This window comes from Schistocerca piceifrons, chromosome 3, assembly GCF_021461385.2.
Source record: "Schistocerca piceifrons isolate TAMUIC-IGC-003096 chromosome 3, iqSchPice1.1, whole genome shotgun sequence".
NCBI classification, from domain to species: domain Eukaryota; kingdom Metazoa; phylum Arthropoda; class Insecta; order Orthoptera; family Acrididae; genus Schistocerca; species Schistocerca piceifrons.
The window spans coordinates 905,352,940-905,359,574 of record NC_060140.1 but is presented as its reverse complement, the minus strand read 5'-3'; positions in this window follow the sequence as shown (position 1 = coordinate 905,359,574).

Sequence of the window (6,635 nt, the reverse complement as noted above, 5' to 3'; positions counted from 1 at the left end):
TAAGTGATGCTGCTGTTGAAACATATTTTTATTTTATGAAGCATTACAGGTAACTCATGCTTGGTATGATTTGTTGCTATATAACGAGACACATAACGTAGTTTGTAAATTATCTGCATCCCTTGGTCATCGTTGCCAACTTTTCCTGCCTAAGAAGGGCTATTTCAATAAATTAATATTTAGCAACAGTCATAACCACAACCTTCAACCATCACAGCCTGCAACAGTACACTTTTTATGAAAAACATTTTTAGTACTTGTACTTGACAGCTCTTCAATAATTTCCACTAATCAAACAATCCATAAAGAAGACACCATTGTGTTTAGTATAGCAAACGCTACTGGAGCCCTCACAGTGTTTAAGTAATATTTTAGCAACGAAAAGGCGCCTCAGAAATCTTGATTCACTGACCTTTGTTAATAAAATATCTTAAGCAGAATGATTCAACCTGGTACACTGTAGTTACTGTTTTTTTAAAAAAAAAAGAATAACCAATAATGGAAAATTTTAAGATCACTGCAAACAAGTAAATAAAAAAAAGTCGAGATTCTGTGGGTCAGTGACTTGCTGGTAAATTTTGTGATGCCATGAGTGTGAATACAGCTACAGATGACTTTAGTGCTTGATTAGAAAGCTGAATACTATTCAACCTTCTCAAGGGAGTGATAGATAGCTACTGGTAGGCTTTCAGTCTGGTGGAAAGTGTAGAAATAAGTGGATTGCGTTGGAGAATGTGGGTTCATATATATGGACAACACTGCAAGGTCAGAAGCATTCTGACTGTACACTCCATGTGCTACAAAGCTGAAGGTACACAGGATGTGACTAAGAAAACAGTGGAAGTTTAATAGCTGCATTGTGGTCTAAACTGATTGCATGTCTCCACAATGTCACCTGTGATTTAAAGCAATAAAGATGTGAGCATTTGCTGCCATGTCCGTGATGTCAGGGACTGACAGATATGTGGTATGTAATGATTTATGGGTCAAGCAACAATTTGGGCTGCAACCTGAATTACATAGTTGAGGATGTAGCATCAGATATCACTTAGAATGCTCCTCGTAATACAATAAAAATCTTGCCATTGAGCTGTTCAGTGAACCAGTTCTGTAGAATATTCGAATGCAGGGAACAGAAAGCTAACTGTGAGTTAGGGATGTTCACATGTGGCTTGACGGATGCATCATCCTCTTGTTCAGTAGTATCATTCACACCATGAAGCAATTTATTCAGGTGCTTCATATTTGTGTTGCCACAGCAGTTGATATTGAAAGTAAATACAAATCTCGGGTGTTGTGTAGAGGACAGATATTATGATTTTCTCTAACAGTTGCTTCATCTGAGATCATCAAATGACATGCATCTGGGACCTCATGAAGTGCTTCTCCATACATCAAAACAGTTTCAGGGCCATGTAATATTTTACTGAATAGTGATAGCTACATTTATTAATGTATAACATTGTTGTGATGTACTGAAAGTTGTCTAATGAGGATCAATTAAGACAACAGGCAGTGAAAATTAAAGTAAGTTTCAAACAGAACTGAAGTAGTGATTTCTGTATGCCTTAGAATTCGTTGCATGGTCGTTATCTGATTGCTCCTGGTTAAGACCTGTTTGCATGATGCCTAAAGCACACAGTGCGACAGACATACTATCCAGCCAGTCTCGGTGATTTCCAGTGCTTTTTCTGGCTGTTTTTAATTCTAAATTCCTCAAAAATGTTAAGCTGCAGAGTAAGTATAGTTACATTTAAAACTCCTGTGCACTGAAAATTGGATAAAAATGTGTATATGAAAGGACACAGGTCCTAGTTTTCTATGAAAACTTTATAATCCCCCCACCCCCTGTGGTCCAATTTATCTATAGAAAAGAAAGTTTTCTTCACACCAATGATATATAAAAACCACAAGTTATTGAGTTGTCAAGCAATAATAGTTCCTATATAAACACACAAATTACTGAGTAAAATTGAATTGTCAATCAGTAATAGTTCCAATTTGTTTGTAGTAAACTTGTTAATATTTTTTGCCTACAACTCAAAATAATTTTATGACTGTAGAATTCACCTGTTTCTGTACTGGATTTGTGTAGTCAAATGTGCTAGATCATATAAAAAATTATTTGAATGTATAATGTGCTGTGAATATTTGAATGGGTGGAAGATGGTATTCTCAGTAAGAAGGCTGCTCTAGAAACCAAATTATGATTGATTTAGAATATATTTTCTCAACAATGATCAGTCAATATTCATTGTATTACCTTGCCGTGATATGGACTGACAGACTTGCACCAGGCCAGTGAGACACACTAAATTATTATTAATCATTAATAATTGTTTAAAACTTGCAAAATATAAAATCATTTTTGAGTGCAAAAATTTTGATCAAAGTCTATTCTATATTCTACAATTTCTATACATTTTTATACATTGTGAATATGTTATATCTCATTATTAACAGCTGTCATTTACCGCTATGTTGTAAATGGTGCTAATTATGTAGGCCACTTAAATCTTCCTGGAAAAACACCTTGTAAAAGTGATTCAAAGTGTGATTTAGTATAACACCGACATGAGGAAACAGTTTTTTAATATCAGTGCCTTGCTTTAAGTGTTGTGCACGTTTTTGTTCTTGATTTCCCACAAAATTGTTGGATTACAGCAAAACCAAGAAAGCATGGGGTACTGCTTTTTGTGCCTACTAATTTGTTTCTTTAGCTGAAGTAAGTGCAACAGTGTCAAGAAAATTATTTTAAAAAGTGTTTGCTATGTACATGCCATTAGATATCCTTTGGTTGTTTTATCTAGCCACTCATATTTGTTTTTCAGTCGTTGATCATGTATGTGACATATATTTTTTTCTGATACTTAGGCCCTACACATTTTAAGTAGCCTTAAATACATTTATACATACATAAGTGACTAGGATACTTAATATATAAAACAATAAACAATATTAATAACTGAATACAGAAATTAAGAAAGTAATAGTAATGTTGCATAATATATTCATGATCTATGGAACAAGGATTAATGTATGCATGTAACGAACTAAAAAAGTTGTCACTACATTAATTTTGCATATTGGTGCTAATTGATACCTTTGTTACACTACATTTAAATAATCATTAAACTGTTTAACAATTTTTTTGAGGAATTAAGCTTCAGTGGTTTATGAATCTGTCCATTTCAGATATTTCTTTAATGTCTTGAGATAATTTGTTGCATGGTTTTAAACTCTGTTTTGCATTCTCAGTCTGTGTTTTCTCACTGGGTACAGGCATTCACTGGCTTATGTGTTGTGTTTGTATTTAGAGTTGTTTATGGGGTAGTGATGTATATTTGTACTGATATGAAGTATTGTTTGGAAAATATATTCACAGGGGTCAGCCAAGATTCCTGGCTCTTTAAATAACTTTAGGGAGTAAGCCTGCTTATTCTTTTCTGTTATTATTTTAAGAGCACTTTTGCAATTTGAAAATTTTTCTAAGTTCTGTCTGTTTGAACACCAGAAAATTATGCTGTGTATAGTAACTGAGTGAACATCGGCATTATAGGTCACTTTGAGGCAATTACTATTGCACACTGATGCTAGATAGTACCCTGCATCCAGATGAAATTCTTTTTACTGTGTTTTTTGTTTGTGCTCCCCACTTCAGTTTGTCTCTAAATTTTGTGTTAGTTACAAGCTTACTAAGTCACCATTCAAATTTAATTTAATAATGTTATTCTTTTTGTTTGTGTAGCAATTCATAATGTTCGTCTTCTTTGTGTTAAGTTACTTTATTTTCCTCGGAACATTTGTGTACATCTATTAGCATGTCTTCAGCTTTGCATGGCAGTAGCTCTAGTGTCTTTATTTGTGATTATTGTGTTATTACTGTCATTGACAAACAGAATTTTGCCTCCCTGCATGACACTTTCTGGGAAGTCATTAACATATATCCAAAAGAGGACTGCCCCCCCCCCCCATGGGACTTCTATATTGGTATGTTTAGCATCTGGTGACTTTTGATTTTATTAGCAACTTTTATTTATTAAGGTCTATATCTTTCATGATCATTTATACTATCTTCAGAAAAGAAAGTTATAGTACTGCCACTCTATAGTTGTGTATGATCACCCTTTTTGTGTACTGGTAACACTCTGGCTTTGCTTTTAAGTACTCACGAAAGGTACCTGAACTGAATGATTCCATTTATAGTGTCTGTTAGGGGCCCGGTTATACTATGTGTGAATTTCATGAGCTCAAACATTGGAACTTCATCTAAGCCTTAGGATATTTAATTTTTTAGCCTGTGAACTATGGGGGTAGTAACACCACGGAGTTTTAAATATCTTCTGATATGCAGTGTGTAAGATTCTGGAATGTTTTGCTGCAGTTTCGTTGCAAGTGGCTGTTTATCAAATTGACCCATTTTCTTAGGTTACAGACTAAAACACATATATCTCTTATTTAGAATTTATGCCCCTCTGATTTCTTTTTCCCTTCTTCCTTTCTTACAACTGTCCAAATTGCTTTGATTTCATTGGCCAAATTGCATATGATAATGTTATTCATGGCTTGCTTTGCTGCTAGCAACATTTTCCTGTGTATTCTTTTATGGCAATCTATAAACGCTGGGCTACTTTGATTTCTTTTTAGCAAGCTAAGGTGATCCATTTATGACTGTTGGTACACCTAGTGGAACATAACACTTCTATAGCCTAAATGTTTCCGAGTTTAGTGTAACCACCGATGAAAATTTACAGTACATAGCCTCTACATTTCCTCCTGTTTCTGGTAATTAGTTGCTTTACAAAGTCATATATTCTTGATCTGGGGGGAAAAACCTTTTCTACTCCTGCTTCCTGTGATATTTTTCTGTTCTTGAATAAAGATTATACTTGACAGAAATGGACAGAAAGCTCTGGATCTTTTACGATTATGTCATACTTGATTTTATCAGTATCAGTTATTACGTGATGTAATGTTGATCCTGTGGTTTTGCAGTATTGACTAATAATAGAGTACCAAACATAAGCAAAATGTTCAGGAATGTGTTTCTAAATTCATTGTTGATACTTGTCAGTATTCATATGAACACATACAAAAACATTATCCTTAAGTCATAGGCCATTTCCAGGGCTTCTGTTGATTTACTGAAGAAGACATCCAAACTGCCACTAGGTGAACTATACACATATAGTATGTTTAATTTTTTTTCTGTCCTGTCAGTTCTATTCCATGTAAGTTATTCTACTGCATGATAGAATTCCCCATTTCCTTTTGAATGTTCCCCCACCCTCCTCATGTTTTAATTTTGCATTAGTAATCCTGAAAATTTTGTGGTGTTTTAGTAACTTTTTTGTAAAATGTTAGTGTGCAGTTTGTAATATCAGGTCTCACATCTGTCTTGTGGGACGTGAAAAAATGTTTACTATTGATAACTCAAAAATGCAAGAGGTTTTTGAAAATTTTTATTTGGGCTTATTTCCTTGATTTTGTTTGAGGCTTTTACTGCCTAATCATAGTTTAGATACTTCTAATTCTCCATATTAGGATAAATTGAGTCACAGAATTGAGGAGGCAATAAGAAGCAGAGAGGTCTAACCTATCATGCCTTAACCACTCCCTTTTCTTGAAGCATGATATTTTAATTCCTTTAATTAATCATAGCTTCTCTGATGTATTATTAACAGTTCATTTCTGCAACCCACTTCCTCCTCTCTCTTTCATCTCCTGTTCATTTCCATTCTTGTGTCTGCTAGTTACTGTCCTTCATGTGTTGCTAATTCAACTCCCGTTCCCAACTAATTTCACCAGTTTGCCCCTGACGACAGTTTCAAACGGCTACTACATTTCTATCTCCTGTATATTGTTTGTTGAGATTCCTTATTCCGTCTTCATCTGTAAATGACAGCCACTTCATCTATATGTATCTGTTTCCCCCATGTGTACATTCTTTCCCAACACTGCTGTAACTACCAATTTTGTGTGTGCACCATTTCGTAGTTCACGCATGAAGTTTGTGGTTGATTCCATGTAGCCTGCTAATACGACAATAGTTCTGTGCACAGCCTGCCTGCTGTACCTTGGCTTCATGTGTGTGTACTGTTTGAGTGATGAATTACAGTGTTCTTGGGTTAAAACAGTTTGTTTGTAAGCTATTTGACAAAAAATTTTGTCTTGAAGCTCATTTGCTTATCAGCCTTTTGTACAGTCCTGTCTCCTTGATACAGTGATTAGCAATTTATTGTCGTGAAGGGTGTTAGAATTATTTGAACTATCATTAGGGAGTAAAACCCCAAAAGAAAAAAACAATGAAATAAGCCCATACAAACACATTTTTAAAAAGTCCTTCATTTTAGAGTTACCAATGAAAGAACACTTTTTCACAATCCACTAGTCAATATTGAATGATTTTGCATTCTTTCATGAAACTCTGATGATGCGACTCGATGTAAACTGCCTTTTTTAGGGCCCCTGACAGATAATAATACAAAGGAATACATTTTGGTCTCTGGACACGCACCAAGCATAAAACACATGCTTCCTCATGTTTTCGAGGTCACATCCTTTACTAAGTCTGGAAAAGTGTTCTTAGTAAATCACACATTTAGAGTTGATATATTAATCATAAAACGTTGCTG